The sequence below is a fragment of the Podarcis raffonei genome, chromosome 2, assembly GCF_027172205.1.
Source record: "Podarcis raffonei isolate rPodRaf1 chromosome 2, rPodRaf1.pri, whole genome shotgun sequence".
NCBI lineage: Eukaryota > Metazoa > Chordata > Lepidosauria > Squamata > Lacertidae > Podarcis > Podarcis raffonei.
The window spans coordinates 50,381,784-50,397,750 of NC_070603.1; the positions used below are offsets into that span (position 1 = coordinate 50,381,784).

The window sequence follows — 15,967 nt, forward strand, 5'->3', positions numbered from 1 at the left end:
GCCTCAGTCTTCTCCGATAAAGAAAACAATGCCCGACCTGAAGAATTTGGAGCAAATGATTCAGCAGAGGAAACACAGCCCAGAATAACTAAGGAGATAGTACAAGAATACTTGGCTAGTCTAGATGTATTCAAGTCTCCAGGGCCAGATGAACTGCATCCAAGAGTATTAAAAGAACTGGCAGATGTGATTTCAGAACCACTGGCAGTCATCTTTGAGAATTCCTGGAGAACAGGCGAAGTCCCGGCAGACTGGAGGAGGGCAAATGTTGTCCCTATTTTCAAAAAGGGGAAAAGAGAGGACCCAAATAATTACCGCCCAGTCAGTCTGACATCAATACCAGGGAAGATTCTGGAGCAGATCATTAAGCAAACAGTCTGTGAGCACCTAGAAAGGAATGCTGTGATCACCAATAGTCAGCATGGATTTCTGAAAAATAAGTCATGTCAGACTAACCTGATCTCGTTTTTTGACAGAATTACAAGCCTGGTAGATGAAGGGAACGCAGTGGACGTAGCCTACCTTGATTTCAGCAAGGCATTTGACAAGGTGCCCCATGATATTCTTGTAAAGAAGCTGGTAAAATGCGGTCTTGACTATGCTACCACTCAGTGGATTTGTAACTGGCTGACTGACCGAACCCAAAGGGTGCTCATCAATGGTTCCTCTTCATCCTGGAGAAGAGTGACTAGTGGGGTGCCACAGGGTTCTGTCTTGGGCCCGGTCTTATTCAACATCTTTATCAACGACTTGGATGATGGACTCAAGGGCATCCTGATCAAATTTGCAGATGACACCAAACTGGGAGGGGTGGCTAACACCCCAGAGGACAGGAACACACTTCAAAACGACCTTGACAGATTAGAGAACTGGGCCAAAACAAACAAGATGAACTTTAACAGGGAGAAATGTAAAGTATTGCACTTGGGCAAAAAAAATGAGAGGCACAAATACAAGATGGGGGACACCTGGCTTGAGAGCACTACATGTGAAAAGGATCTAGGAGTCTTGGTTGACCACAAACTTGACATGAGCCAACAGTGTGACGCGGCAGCTAAAAAAGCCAATGCAATTCTGGGCTGCATCAATAGGAGTATAGCATCTAGATCAAGGGAAGTAATAGTACCACTGTATTCTGCTCTGGTCAGACCTCACCTGGAGTACTGTGTCCAGTTCTGGGCACCACAGTTCAAGAAGGACATTGACAAACTGGAACGTGTCCAGAGGAGGGCAACCAAAATGGTCAAAGGCCTGGAAACGATGCCTTATGAGGAACGGCTAAGGGAGCTGGGCATGTTTAGCCTGGAGAAGAGGAGGTTAAGGGGTGATATGATAGCCATGTTCAAATATATAAAAGGATGTCACATAGAGGAGGGAGAAAGGTTGTTTTCTGCTGCTCCAGAGAAGCGGACACGGAGCAATGGATCCAAACTACAAGAAAGAAGATTCCACCTAAACATTAGGAAGAACTTCCTGACAGTAAGAGCTGTTCGACAGTGGAATTTGCTGCCAAGGAGTGTGGTGGAGTCTCCTTCTTTGGAGGTCTTTAAGCAGAGGCTTGACAACCATATGTCAGGAGTGCTCTGATGGTGTTTCCTGCTTGGCAGGGGGTTGGACTCGATGGCCCTTGTGGTCTCTTCCAACTCTATGATTCTATGATTCTATGATTCTATGAGTAAAGAGATACTGCTATACACTTCCACCTAACTCTGCTTTGTAAGGTACATAAGAACGCAACAGGAGCCCTGCTGGATCAAGAAACAGGCCCATCTGGTCCAGCATCCTGTTCTCACAATAGCCAACCTAGGGGGAAGCCCACAGCAGAAGGCAGCATTCTCTCCACTGGTGATTCCTAGCAAATTGGTATTCAGGGGGATCCTGGCTTTGACAGTGGACGTAGAACTTCGCCACTGTGGCCAGTTGCAATCGATAGCCTTATTCTCCATGAATTTGTCTAGTCCTCTTTTAAAGCTGTCTAAGCTCCTATATCCTGTGGGAACAAATTCCAGAGTTTAACTATGTGATGTATGGAGAAGTATATTTCAATCTGTCCTGAATATTCCAAACATTCAGTTTCATGGGATGGCCCAAAGTCCTAGAATTTTGAGAGAGGGAGAAAAGAGATCTCAAATGAACTGATTTGAAACTGGCTTGTTACTGGCCTACCTGGAAGTAGATATGGACAAATCTGCCAATTTTGGTTTTTCTCCATTTTTTCTTTCCCCCCTATGTTCACTTCTCCACATTTACATATAAACTCCTCATGAAAATTCATCAGCATTTTAAAGTAAATTTATTCTATGGACACATTTTTGTATGCAATTTTGCCAAATATTTTGCAAACCAATTTCCCCCAATTTAATGCATTTTTGTACCTTAGTTTCATTAATATTTGCATTTTTGTACTCATTACGTGACTAGAGAACTGTACTGGAAAATTCAGAAAGGTGCAAATTTTGAAGGATGGCTGTGTTTCATTTTGCATACTGTTTTGGAAAGTGCAGATTAGGTAGGTTAGTATTTAAATGCAGACTGAATTGAATGTCCACTCTCACTAGCTGGAAGACTGCCTACTTCCATGCATATTATTATCCAGTCTTTAAGCTCCTTTCCAGAGGTCCTATTCCACCAAGTGAAGAGAAGCAGGTGGTGACTATGATGAGGACCTCTCTAGGTGTTGGCACTCTGGCTATGCAATAGTCTGGCAGTGCAACTTTTTCTGATGTCATCTTTATGGCCATTTCAGGGCCAAGTGAAGACCTTTGCTAACATTCACCTTGGCCTTTTGAACATACTGTGTTCTTTAAAGAAAGTTTTCATGGTCCAAGTTATGTTTTGGTTTATACAGTGGTGCCTCGCAAGATGAAATTAATCCGTTCCGCGAGTCTCTTCGTCTTGCGGTTTTTTCGTCTTGCGAAGCACGGCTATTAGCGGCTTAGCGCTTTAAGAAAACAAGGAAACAAAGGAACAAAGGAAACAAACTCGCAAGAACTCACAAGACGTTTTGTCTTGCGAAGCAAGCCCATAGGGAAAATCGTCTAGCGAAGCGACGCAAAAACCGAAAAACCCTTTCGTCTTGCACGTTTTTCGTTTTGCGAGGCATTCGTCTTGCGGGGCACCACTGTAATCTTACATGCTGATTAGCGCCCCACCCCCACCCCCGCTGCTAGAAAATTCTAAGGCCGTTGTTACTCCAGCTGTTTAATCATTGCATTGCACCTTTACACTGCATTATTTGTTCTATAAGCTTCCCAGTGAACATATGGTGAGAGGCATCCATACAAATCTGGCAAATAAATAGTAAAATAAATAAAACTGAAATTAAATAAAATAAGTTTAATAATAAATTAAAGCTGTAAATTCAGGTGCTTTTACTCTTTGGGCCACCATGACAGCATAGCGGAATAAGAAAGAGCTCTTAGCCTGCTCTTTACTGCACTGCAGAGCTACCACTGCAGAATACTGCATTACCAATTCTGCATGGATCATGTGACCCAAGAGTCCAATAGAGTTCTACCTGGTTTAATAAAGCTGTTAACTCTCCCTCTGACTCCTTAGCTGAGCAACTTGTCGTTTCAGCAGAATTAGAGGTGCTATTAAATTGCCCACTCCCAGTTGCCTAGTTGGCCACCTGCAACTCCCCGCTCCCAGCGGCTGTATATAACTTGGGCAGTGCTTACAATGTGTCCCTAGATTTGAGCCAACAGTTTCACTCACCCTGCTTTATTTCAAATCCAGCAGATTTTGGATTCCAGGGGGTTGTGTCATTAATAGCTACTCTGACCATATTTCCTTATTTCTGTTGACCAATGTATTCTAGCTGTTGTGAGATCATTTATCATGTGTTTATCCAGGAGATATTTTATTTCTAGATTCAACCCATAAAAGCAATATCGAAGTAGCTTCACCAGCTATTTTGCCAGGAGATGTTTAAAGGAAGTTTGTAAGTTTTGGTTGCCACCTAGTGTTCAGACATGATTCAGACACGTTTGTCAGGTTAGAAGCCGTAGATGGAGAAAATTTGTGTGTGCATCTTCAGTGACAGTTTGCCATTTCACAAATGAAAAGAAAACTGCAATGACAAAATCTAAACACCAATCGTGGTTAAAATTAAAATAGAGGGAATGTGGAGGTTTGGTTGATGAGACAACAGATGCCAGTAGGTGCATCTGTTTACATTAGGCCTTAAGAAAGTGGGATGTAATTGGCATAACTGTCAGGGTAAATATGAGGGCTCTGGGCACAGCAAGGAAACGACTGATGATTTCCCTAATTAGGAAACACTTGTGAAAATTCCAGACAATGACAGTCATTAAGCATCTAGAAAGTGCATCCTTTATTGCAAGTCTGACAACCTAGCAGCCTGTAAAATGAAGGCAACTAGGTAGATTTTATGTGACCCCCAGTAGAAGAGCTTTATGTGGCACCCTAGTGGTCCTATCCAGTTTTAATGGCATTGTAACATGTTTGCCTGCAGTTTCACTTGGGTGCCTCCAGACAGTCACTTTTTGGGTGACTCAAGGGATTCAAGTGCACATCAGAAATTCAGGTTGGTGCAATTAAAGTGTTATGTTGACCTATCACAACAAATCCTCTTTCAAGAATGGACTTTTGCAGTTAGGGAAGTGATGGGGAAATGTGCTGAAAAGTGTGAGGTGAACAAAAGGTTGACCGGATGATGTATGAACAATTGCAAAAAAAATAAAAATGAATTCTCTGCAAAGACTGGACATAGTCTAACCTCCACATGAGTTTTGTGCAAACAAATCAGGACATATGCTCAGTGAGCAGGTCTTCTGGAGATACACTTATAAAGAAAAAGAAAATGCTTTTAAATGGTAAGAAAACATTTTCATAGGTTGCACCTCCTCCCCCTCTGCAGCCACTAGCCCCAGAAAAAGGCTAAGGGTTTGGAGGGACCCTTTGGAACAAGATTGGTATATAAGAGCTTTCACAGTGCTGTTAGTACCAGCTTAGAGAAGCAGCATTTACTTACAGCACCTAAAACACCAGAGTATTTAAAAGTCTACAGAGCAAAGCTCTACTCGACGCTCTTTCTCAGATGCCATTAGGCAGCCTTTGGGAGTTTCATATGAATCGTTATATATTGTTATGGATATGCCATAAAGAAGTGTTGAGTCCAGCACAAGTTTTAAACATACCGTACAAAAAGTTGTTGGGGTATAAGGACACTGCATATTCTGTGGGGAAGGCTGGAGGGAAGACTATGCTAGGCATTAATCACAACTGTGGGGCAGGAGAGAGGCCTGAAAGTAAAATTATTTGAGTTAGGCAGGGTAGGGGACTGGAATTAGCAGCAGGCTGGATCCTTCTCACCCATCCACCCACCTCCCATGGGTCAGGTTTGACAGGTGGGCAGAGTCCTGCACTTCAAATACACCGCTGATCAACTAATTGTTGGCACTTTCAACAGGCTGCCAATCAGTTGATCAGCAGTGCCTCAAACACCCTCCCTTTGGGTCCATCTACATCTTAACCTGCCCCACATCTGACACCAGGTAGACATTTCTTGGCTGAAATAGCCTAGCAGGCCAAATGGGGATGTCCAATGTGTCTTATTATTGTTTGTTTGTTTGTTTGTTTGTTTGTTTGTTTATATATATGCCAACTATCTGACTGGGTTGCCCCAGCCATCCTGAGTGGTTTGCAACAAATTTAAAACATTAAGGACCATGAGAAAGCTGTCCCTCACTGGTAGGTGAAGGCCTCATAGCAAATTCATGGTGGGGCTCAGATTTTATTCACAGACTTTCTTCTGTAGGTTTGTGGAAGTGTGTGTGTGTGTGTGTGTTCAGTGCAGAACTAGAGGGAACTCTCTTGAATCTACTTATGTGGGAATGCTGTTTTGGGGTCATGCTGCATATTTTCACTTCTGCCACAAGTACCAGGCGCACACTCAGCTGAACACTGTCCTCAACCTGTTTTTCGTTTCTTTTGTTTTACTTCTTCAGAGATTGAAGGCTCCCATATTGTACCACTGAAGCATGAGAGCACTCACACAATGCTTTTTTGCAAGCAAAAAGCAGTGAACTCGAGCCAGACATCTCTCTCCTCTACTCCACACCACACATTTAATGTGAAGAATCTCAACCTGTGGGCTGCACGCCAAAAGTGGTCTACAGGCTGTATTCATGTGGTCAGTGGAAAGGTTGTAGAAGCATCAAACAATTACAGTGGTACCTCTGGTTACGTACTTAATTCGTTCCGGAGGTCCGTTCTTAACCTGAAACTGTACTTAACCTGAAGACCACTTTAGTTAATGGGGCCTCCTGCTGATGCTGCGCTGCCGCCGCACAATTTCTGTTCTCATCCTGAAGCAAAGTTCTTAACCTGAGGTACTATTTCTGGGTTAGTGGAGTCTGTAACCTGATGCATATGTAACCCGAGGTACCACTGTATCTACATGGCCCTGTGCTTGATTTATTTTTGTCTGACAATGGAGATTGAGACCATTTTGGACAGGGCTGGATTTTCAAACAGGGTAATAAAGCACTGGCTCAGAACCTGAGATTCATTAAAATATAGCACTGGTGCAGTCTACTAATTATTCTTTAAAATTTTACTAGTTAAAGGGCTCTTTCTCAGCCCAAGGCCTGTGTTTCTCATACCCCAGTACTGGTTTCCATTGCATTAGAAAGGCAAGATTGTGCTAATTAATGTGCAAGTTATGTATTTTGGGTGGAATTCAGCATCATGTTATTACAAATGCACAAGCATTTCAGTTTGCTGGATGTAACAATCATCCTCTCTTACCCACCCACCCCACTGTTCTGGGATCTCTCCAAATCCCAGGGGCAGGGAGAGGAGGAGGGAAAGCCCTGTTGCACAAGCAGAAGCAGGGTTTGTGTGTTGAATCCCACCCTGTAATTTGTAGAACAGAAAAAAACATTAGTGGCCCAGATCCCTAGCAATTTTCAAGTGGTCCATGAAGAAGAAGAAGAAAATGAGAATCTCCAATTTGGTGCATATTTCCCTTTTATGTATTTAGTTCTTTCAAGGCTGTCTACTCTTCCTGTCTAAGGCTGGAGCATGATTTTAAAAAATAAATAACAGCAGCAACAACCAGGAGTCTGGCTGCCTCCTTTCTCCTTCATTTCACACAAGCTAAGAACAAGATGGTTCCACCCAGAGGAAGGCTGTGAACCTTCAATTAGAAGGGGGCAGAGTGTTGCATTACTTGTGCTGAATCAATGCTAGCCCATGTAAAGCATTAAAGGAATAGTGCAGGGTCATATCGCAAGTCAGGAATATTTTTGGTATTTATTAAAGCATTTATATTCACCACTCAGGGCAGCCTATATCATTAAAAATTATAATGTCATAAAAACAACAGTATAAAATAAACTACCAATGAGACAGGATTAGCAATTCTATCCAAGCTTATATATGTGATATACACAGCAGGAAAGTTTATAGAGGAATGTTAAAATATTTGATCATTTATTGAACCAGAATAGACAGCAGAGGGCAGCATTACACTTACCATCTCATGTCAAATGAACTGGAGTGAATGTGGTTTATATCTCCTGCACCTGTTTGAGCTATTAAGTTAGTGAAGCTTATAAATAAGTTTGACTGTTAATAAAATATTCATGCTGTAGTAAGTTTCTGCTGCAGAATTTTATTATTCTGGAGTGGTAAAATCTTATTACTCTGGGAATGCATGTTGAATATTTCAAAGAGGGGGAACAGCGCCATTCACACACACGTGTGCTGGGACATGGTAGCCACTTGGAAATGTATGGCAAGTGATTTGCTTGGAGTGTCTCACCCACAACATCTCTTACGGTTTTCAAAACAAGAATGCAGCATTAGTTTCACCCTGGTTTGTGTTAGCATGCCGAATCTCGACAAAACCATTTGGAGACCTGCTTACCCAGACAGGATGCCGTTTAGACCTGTCTTTGTCAGGCAGTTGTATTTTCAAGTGGCTGTCACATTGAAAATACATTCAAGTGACTGTCACACTGAGCCTAAGATGGCTTTTACATCATGAGCCTCTAGCATTGCTTTTGGATAGTCAGCTGAAAGAGGAATAAAACTATAGTTCCATGTGGTACATTGTGTAACACTACCTAGCCTGGCAGTGTATGACCCAATAACTAATATCCTTCTTTAAGGTGATTCAGAAGCAAGTCACATTCAGCAAAGAGCCTTTTACAACTTTAATTAGAAGCTCCCTCCTTGTAGGTCCTGCTTTTAATTGCTTCCATTTCACCAGGGGTCATTGGTGATGAATTGTCCTTTAAATGAGCCTTAATTAGTTAGTTCCTGTTCCCCATGGAATGGGCTTTAATTACTGGCTTCTCATTAATTCATTTTCTTTTATTATAGTGAAACACCACTATAATCAGTATAACAGGGCATTGGCACCAATGCGAGTACAAGGAAATTCTGGACAGTTCTGAGATGAAAGAGAAAAGATGGGAGAAGAGAGTAAGAGTCAGTTATCCATGGAAACTTAGGTGGTGGTGAGGCGAGGGCATCCATCTAGACATGATGTGTTTTATAAGGGTTTAATTGAATAAAGGTGAGTGGGACTGTGCCACTTGTCTCACTCTGGAAGTCATGTGTGGCAGTTGGCACCAACACATGGTCACCTATGTAAACAGAGGTGAACATCAGTGTTCTCTGCATGGATGTTAAGCGGAGGGGCTGCTGCTGAGAGGCAGCCAGGCTAAGCGAGGAAGTGAGTTGAGGGAGGAATTAGCAGCCGGCAGCAGTCATACTTAGCTGATTGCAGCTTCTGTGAGGTCATGATCAGGACTTGTAAACAGGAGTGTTTGTGATGGCATTTAGTGGGGGAGTTTGAAGGGGAGGCCCGACATGCTGTCTCACAATGTACATAGGACCAAGAGACTTGGATGACAAGGGTCCTGCTGCAGTGACCTGCAACACTTGTGCCATGTTTATCTTCCTGTCTGAGAATGTGCAAAACTATATCTGCAGCAATTGCAAGCTGGTTGCCTTGCTGGAAGAGAAGGCATAGCAACTCGAGGCTCACCTATCCACACTATGAACTGTTGGACAAGATGAGGAATTTCTTGCTAGGGCAGAGTGGACTGTCCTGGAACAGCAACATAGGGCAAGCATGCACCCTTAAGGAAGGAGGAAGATCATCCATTCCAGGAGATGAACCTCTGGAGGAATGTGATGCACATTCTTAAATGGACAGCTAGAACTATCCAGGTCTAAGATTTTCCTGTTTTAGTTAGCAGTTTCATTTTCTATTTTAAAAATTGATCCAATACTTAACAACTGTATCTTGATTTTTCTGTATATGTGGAAAATGTGCTCTGACACCTTTCAGTCACACCTACTTATACTAGGAATTGCCAACGGTTTCATAGAAAAGGTCTGTTCAGATGGTGTATATTTGGGGCAGCTCAATGGTTGTGTGAGTGTGTGAATGCTTAACTCCTAGCTGTGACTGAGCTTTTCAAAGTGACCAAAGGAAATTTGGCACTTAGTGCCAACAGATAGCAATCAGAACAAGTAATAATGTCTAGCATCTTCTCCTCTTTTCTTCAGCTGTGATTCTCAGTTGTTCTTAAGCAGAATAAACAAACCACAAGCCTCTAAAGAGAACCAGTGGTGGATCATTATTCTGTCCCACACTTGCCATTGCCAGAGGCGTTGCTTTCTCAGTGATATCCTTGGAGCACTAGGATTGCCAGTTGGTGGATAGCCCTCGTAAAATCTGTCTGGTTGTCACCAGGCCTTTTTAAAAAGGGTAATCTGAGTTTTCGCTAATGATCAGTGTTGAGGCTGCATTGTTGCTTAATTTGGTTGCAATATTTGCAAATAAGGGTTGACCATCTTTCATTTACCCATATCTGAAATGATTGCCGCTTTCTTTAAAAAGCTGCACTTTTCTAATTTAAGTTGTCCCCCTCTTCCCTTTTCTGCTGTACATACTGGTAGTCGATTCCCCAGAATGATTTTGAAAATGCAATCTGTTGGGACAGTAGGATGCTGCCATATATGGATCAGGCTATTGGTCCATCTAGGTCAGTACTGGCAACAGTGACTGACAGTGTCTCTCCAGGATTTTGGCTAGTACAGGCAAACCCCTCCCCCATTTACACACATTCAAATGTGTGTGACTGTGCCATCACAGAAACGTCACAGAAAGGGGTGGGGTGGGGCGCAGCTTTTCTAGTGGTGTTTCAAATATACGTGATTTCACTGATACGTGCAGTGCCTTGGAACATAACGTCCATGTAAATAGGGAGTTGCCTGTAGTCTCTCCCAGCTCTACCTGGAGATATCATTTGGGATTCAAGCTGGCGCCTTTTGCAGGCAAAACAGACACTCTGCATTGTCTCATCCAGTGTGTTTAGTTACAAGTGGCAACATGGAAACATGGAGGACCATGATTTTTGGGTTCATACATGGTGTGATAACACCCAGTGCTTGTTTTATTAAATTGCTTGTAATGAATTTACTTCAATTTGGTTAGAGCACAAGAGATGCATCTCTTTAATATTCTCTCCCTCTCTCTCTGTCCCTCCACTCCACTTTTATAGTCGAATGTCAACACTTTTGAGATTGATTTTATAGAGATGTAATATTAAAGCCAAACTTACTCCTCTTGTTATGTTTGTGGAACATGATCAAGAATTCATTTCCTGTTTAAGGATATCAGCTTCATGGTGGCAGACAGATTGTCTTGTCTGCCCCTCAAAAAAAAAAAAAAAGAAATTAAAATTGAACAAAGGGGACAGCCACATGCTGTTAGAGATGTTTATCCCTACAGAGTCATTTTTCAATGAACATTTTGCAAACCACATTGACTCAGTAGAGAAAGAAATTAAATGGACTGTTTCAAAACAGACCACCAGAGCATATTGGCAGAGAGAAAATCTGGAGTGGAAAAGTAGACACGCATTATAGATTACCATTTAACAGCACATCCTTTTAAAATGAAATTACCAGGATGAAAAGGCTATTGCAGTTATTCAAATGGAGAGAGAGGGAGGGGGGAACCCTCTAAATAAATAAATCATCAGACACATTGAAATTGTCTTAGCTCACGCTGCTATGATTTTGTTTTTCTCAAGAATCATTATTTATTTTTTAGTCCTTGCCAACACACATTTCTGCTGAAGCTTGTGAGCAATAATCCAATCAAGCAACTTGGTGTTTTCTATTTCTCTTTTTTCTTTTTGCAGGTAAGTCAGGATTGGTCTATTTGGTGAAATATGCAGTTTGGGGATATAAGGAACCAAAGTAAGCCTTCTTCAAGCTGTCGCAGCCTGTTAACAAGGTTAGACTGTCATCTTCAAAGTTTGCACAGCCCCAGGCTCCGCAAGCCACTGAAATGCCGATGATGCTATCATCAAATTCACAGTAAAGACTGTATCAACACAATCTAAGCCCCGCTGAGCTCAGTGGCGGCTTTTCTATTATTCATTTGAATAGTGCTTGTTTTCCATATTCTTTAGGTGTTTATCTGGAAAGTCTGGATCAAATGCCATATGGCACAGAGACCCTAATTCCAAGTTACTTTTCTAGTGTGCAGCTGTACTGCACATCTATACATTATATGTCTATATAATGCTGGTGGCTCTGCTTCCGGCTTTCCCATAAGACCCATCCCTCTAAGATCAGTTCTTTCTAAGAGTTCCTTATGGCCCTTTGCTTTAGTGAGTGGCAAGTTAACAGGTCATACACTGAAAAGCTTACTTTGTGAACCGGTTAAAGAAGTGGTTGCCTTCCACTAACCATCAGGCCAAGAACATTGTTGCTCCTGTCAACCATTATATATGACTGCTGTGGAATAGGCATGCCTTGCTTCCTACATGACCCTCGCTGCTCTGAACGCCTGCTAGCAACGAGCAGCTTGTCATTCATCTTGACATCGAAATCAGTTCATTGAGCCAGCTGTCATACCTTTCTACCACCATGGATTTTAAACTTCTTTTGTTTCAGGGTTCGTCTCCTTTTTGCTCCTTTCTCTCTAGCGTGGTCAGGGATGGTGGAAAGAATTCACATTTAACACTGTATAGAAAACTGGATCTCTTCTGCAGGGGGCAGCAGGAACTGCCCAGGGTTCCTACAGGAAGCATCTCCTCTGGTTCCCCCGCTCTCAAAATGTGACTGTTCCTTGTTTCTACTTAACCACAAAACATTTCTGTACAGTTCTCTTTTGTATCCAGAAATCAGTTAGCACTTTTGTCCAGTTTAAGGGAACATTTCTCCCTAAAGGGGAGATGGTCTTGACATGGTTTGGTCTGGCTTGTTCTCCCCTGCATCTGGGTGTGGATTGCTTTTATACATCAAGGTCACATTGAATGGGTTGCTTGCAAATTGCACAAGGGAGATTTTCTTTATTCCAGGTTTGATGTGCTTTTTAAAACAATGGCAGCGCAATCTTATGCATGCGTATTTGGGATCAATCTCCACTGATTTCAGTGGGTCTTAACGCCCATTATGCACACAAAATATTGCATCCTGAGATTTCCAGTTGTAGAAATTTATCTTGTGTATTGCAAACTGAATATGACTACTTTGCACCACCTTTTTCAGTGTATACTGTGTGAAATCTGTGGTTTGGTGTGGTCACATGCAGATTAATGAAAAAATGTACCCCACAAATATAATAATAATGCAGGCAAGCCAGGCCCATTCCCCTGTTTAAAGATATGAGGACAATTTCTAATATCTGTATCTCTGAGAAACATCCTAAGTCTAACCATCCCAGGGTTCTTAGCATTCAACACAATGGGATGAAAAAAGCCACACGCCATAGGAATCCCACCATTTCAGCTATCCAACATAGCCTCACTGTAGATTTCTAAATTGCAACCCTCTGTAAATGTCATTACACTTAAGTCCCTGGGAGTCCATTTAGACTTGATGGTTACCAAAAAAGCAGCAAAAGTCCAAAGTAAAGAAGTTTCAGATTTTAGAAACACTTGTTATTCCTTGACTTCCACAATAGATACTTTGAGACTCTTTACAAGTTCATTGCCACCAATGCTCAATGGCAGACAAGTGAATCCAGACTAAAGGTCTTTGGGAACTTTATATGGGACAATGGGGTGTGATGAGCCCTGTGGTGTCATCTGATTTCCTGAGCCATAAGGATTCTGTGCTGTTGTGTGCGTGTAGCTTGAACTGTATGCAGTTCTCTCTTCCAGCCAGCAGTCCTGATAGAGACAGAGGTCCTTGCCTAATGGGTGCTGCTGGTTTGAACTCCACAGTGCTCAAAATAAACACACTTGACTTGACTTAAATGTGCCCAGTCTCCTGTATAGGCATAGTTCATCTGCCACCATCTCCCTGTTTCATTCAGTATGCTCTTGGATCAGCACAGTCATGTGATAAGCCTCACAGGTAAAACAGAGCAATCCTTACCATTGAATAATAATAATAATAATAGATAGTTGGAAGTTTTGAAGAAAAGCATTCTCTAGTGTGTGAACACTGGTTAGACCCAGACAGAAGGAAGCCACTTCTGCTCCTACTATTGCTCATCTGCCTCCAGGAAGACAGCCCTACTCTGCTCAAGACTGGTAAGTGCATGATTATTATCATTATTAATTACTGTATCATTATTATTTTTTAAATTGCATATCCTTGCAAATATGATAAGGAAGGAGGAAAGTCTGTCATTGACTTGCATTATAATATTTTTAATTAGACTTGTTGCCCTTACTATGTTAGTCCTCAAACTGTGCCAGATTTTGCAAGTGAACTTTTTCAGGGCAAAAAAAGGGTTTCTTTCATGTTTATTCGTGGTTTTTCAGAGGCGCTGTGTTTTCCCTCCCTCCTTGGATGCATTTATAAAAGGTTCTCTTCCCAATGTGACCCCATCATGAGCCAAGTGACTTGCTTCAGGTAGCACAATTGGAAGTGATTGATGAAGAGAAGGATTTGGTTTCTAAATCATTAGCCATAGGGTGGCACCACGTGGGCAGGGAGAAGTCTGTTTGAGCTCTCCTTCAGCCAGCAAAATGTCTTGGCCCAGCACTGGGGATGGAACATTTCTCCATTGCAAAGACAACTGGACTGACACCCCCTGTCTATTTGTCTTCTGTTGGCAGGTGGTCTGATAGACAGCAGTGCAAAACAGAGTGTTTGCCTGGTTCACTAAACAACAGTCTCATATCTCCCCTCTTCAAAGTCAGGGTAACGATAGGGTTGACCTTGGTGACAGTGTGATGTTTCAAAACTTGATTGGCTCTGTGGTGATGCCAGTGAGCACAAACAACTGTCATCTCCCTTCCTCTGGCTGGAGTGAGGAGGAATACACCCCTCTTATCATGACAGTATAGACTTGCTCTCTCTTCTCTCGGATACCTGCCTTGCACCAATAGATGAACACATTTGTTCCATTTCTATTCCCCCTGAAAAATCACACACACACACACAAAATGATTGGTGGGTGTGTATGAGAGAGATATTGAAACTTTCCATTTTGGCTGAATGCTCAGTCACACCATCAATATCTTTCATCTGATGCCTTGTCCTCAAGAATCCCCACATCCTTCTGCTTCCGCCTTTATAGAAAAATGTGGTTTTGCATTTTGCTGCTGCTTCCAGTATTTGTCCCTAGACTTGTTCCTCATGGGAAGCCCACGAAGGGCAAAAAGAATATTGTGATGTGATCCATTTTTGGGGAATAGTCCTCACCTGGGGACTGGGCTAGCTCAAAAATGGGGAACCATTTGTGGTTAAATGCCACTTACCTAGGAAAAATGAAAACTTACCACGTCAGCGGAAGTCATTTTAAAGGGCTTTCTAGGGTATGGCACTTGGTATGTGTAGAACAGAAAGCTGGTCCATACTGGGTTTCTGTGAGTCTGAAGCTGAATCCAAGATTTCTGGGCATCGTTCATATGACATTACCCTCAGCTAGAACTCATCCCAACCTCCTCCCCTTTTTGAGCAATCTCAATCACTCATTTTCTGAATCCTGGGAAAATCCCAAAAGAAAATCAAACCCCAAAGCAAGACCACATTGACACAATATATTTTAAAGCGCCATGATGCCACTTTAAGCAGGCATGGCTTCTGGGAACTAATTTTTTATGGGTGCTGAGAATTGTTAGGAACCCCCTCACACAGCTACAATTCCCTGAGAAGAGGGAATTCTTGAGAATTGTCACTCTGTGAGAGAAGAATTATTAGAAGAGTTATAAGACGCTTATTAGCTCTCACCACACTTAAACTACTGCTCCCAGGATCAAAGAGTTCTGGGAGCAGTAGTTTGTTAAGTATGCTGGGATGGGAAGCCGTGACTGCTTAAAGTGGCATAATAGTGCTTTAAATGTATGCTGTGGATGTGGCCCAGATCTGCTGCTGCTTGACTGCTGGGTGGGCTGCTGCTGTTTGCATTCTCTATAGTTAAGGTGGTGCCAGAAATGATATATATTATGTAGTATGAAGGAAAAGGGGTATAGGGAAAATCTAGAACTTGTCTGCAGAGTGGAAGGAAAGGAGGACCTTTTTCTTCCTCCCCACTTCCAGTCATTCTCTGAAAACTGGAGAAGAGGCCCACAGAAGAATATTAGAATCATAGAATCATAGAGTTGGAAGAGACCACAAGGGCCATCGAGTCCAACCCCCTGCCAAGCAGGAAACACCATCAGAGCACTCCTGACATATGGTTGTCAAGCCTCTGCTTAAAGACCTCCAAAGAAGGAGACTCCACCACACTCCTTGGCAGCAAATTCCACTGTTGAACAGCTCTTACTGTCAGGAAGTTCTTCCTAATGTTTAGGTGGAATCTTCTTTCTTGTAGTTTGGAACCATTGCTCCGTGTCCACTTCTCTGGAGCAGCAGAAAACAACCTTTCTCCCTCCTCTATGTGACATCCTTTTATATATTTGAACATGGCTATCATATCACCCCTTAACCTCCTCTTCTCCAGGCTAAACATGCCCAGCTCCCTTAGCCGTTCCTCATAAGGCATCGTTTCCAGGCCTTTGACCATTTT

The 15,967-nt window shown here is 42.4% G+C and overlaps 1 protein-coding gene across 14 annotated transcripts in view; it reads left to right on the forward strand.

Annotated features, from left to right (window-relative positions):
* The window catches only part of KCNIP1 (potassium voltage-gated channel interacting protein 1), a 546,638-nt gene that overhangs the window by 380,313 nt on the left and 150,358 nt on the right, over positions 1-15,967 (forward strand). For 2 of the 14 annotated variants that reach the window (XM_053376535.1, XM_053376536.1), the window contains exon 2: positions 11,196-11,290. The exons of the other annotated variants lie outside the window; for them this stretch is intronic. The gene's annotated coding sequence lies outside the window, so the exon portion shown is untranslated. The remainder of the gene's footprint in view (positions 1-11,195; positions 11,291-15,967) is intronic. 14 annotated transcript variants of the gene reach the window in all.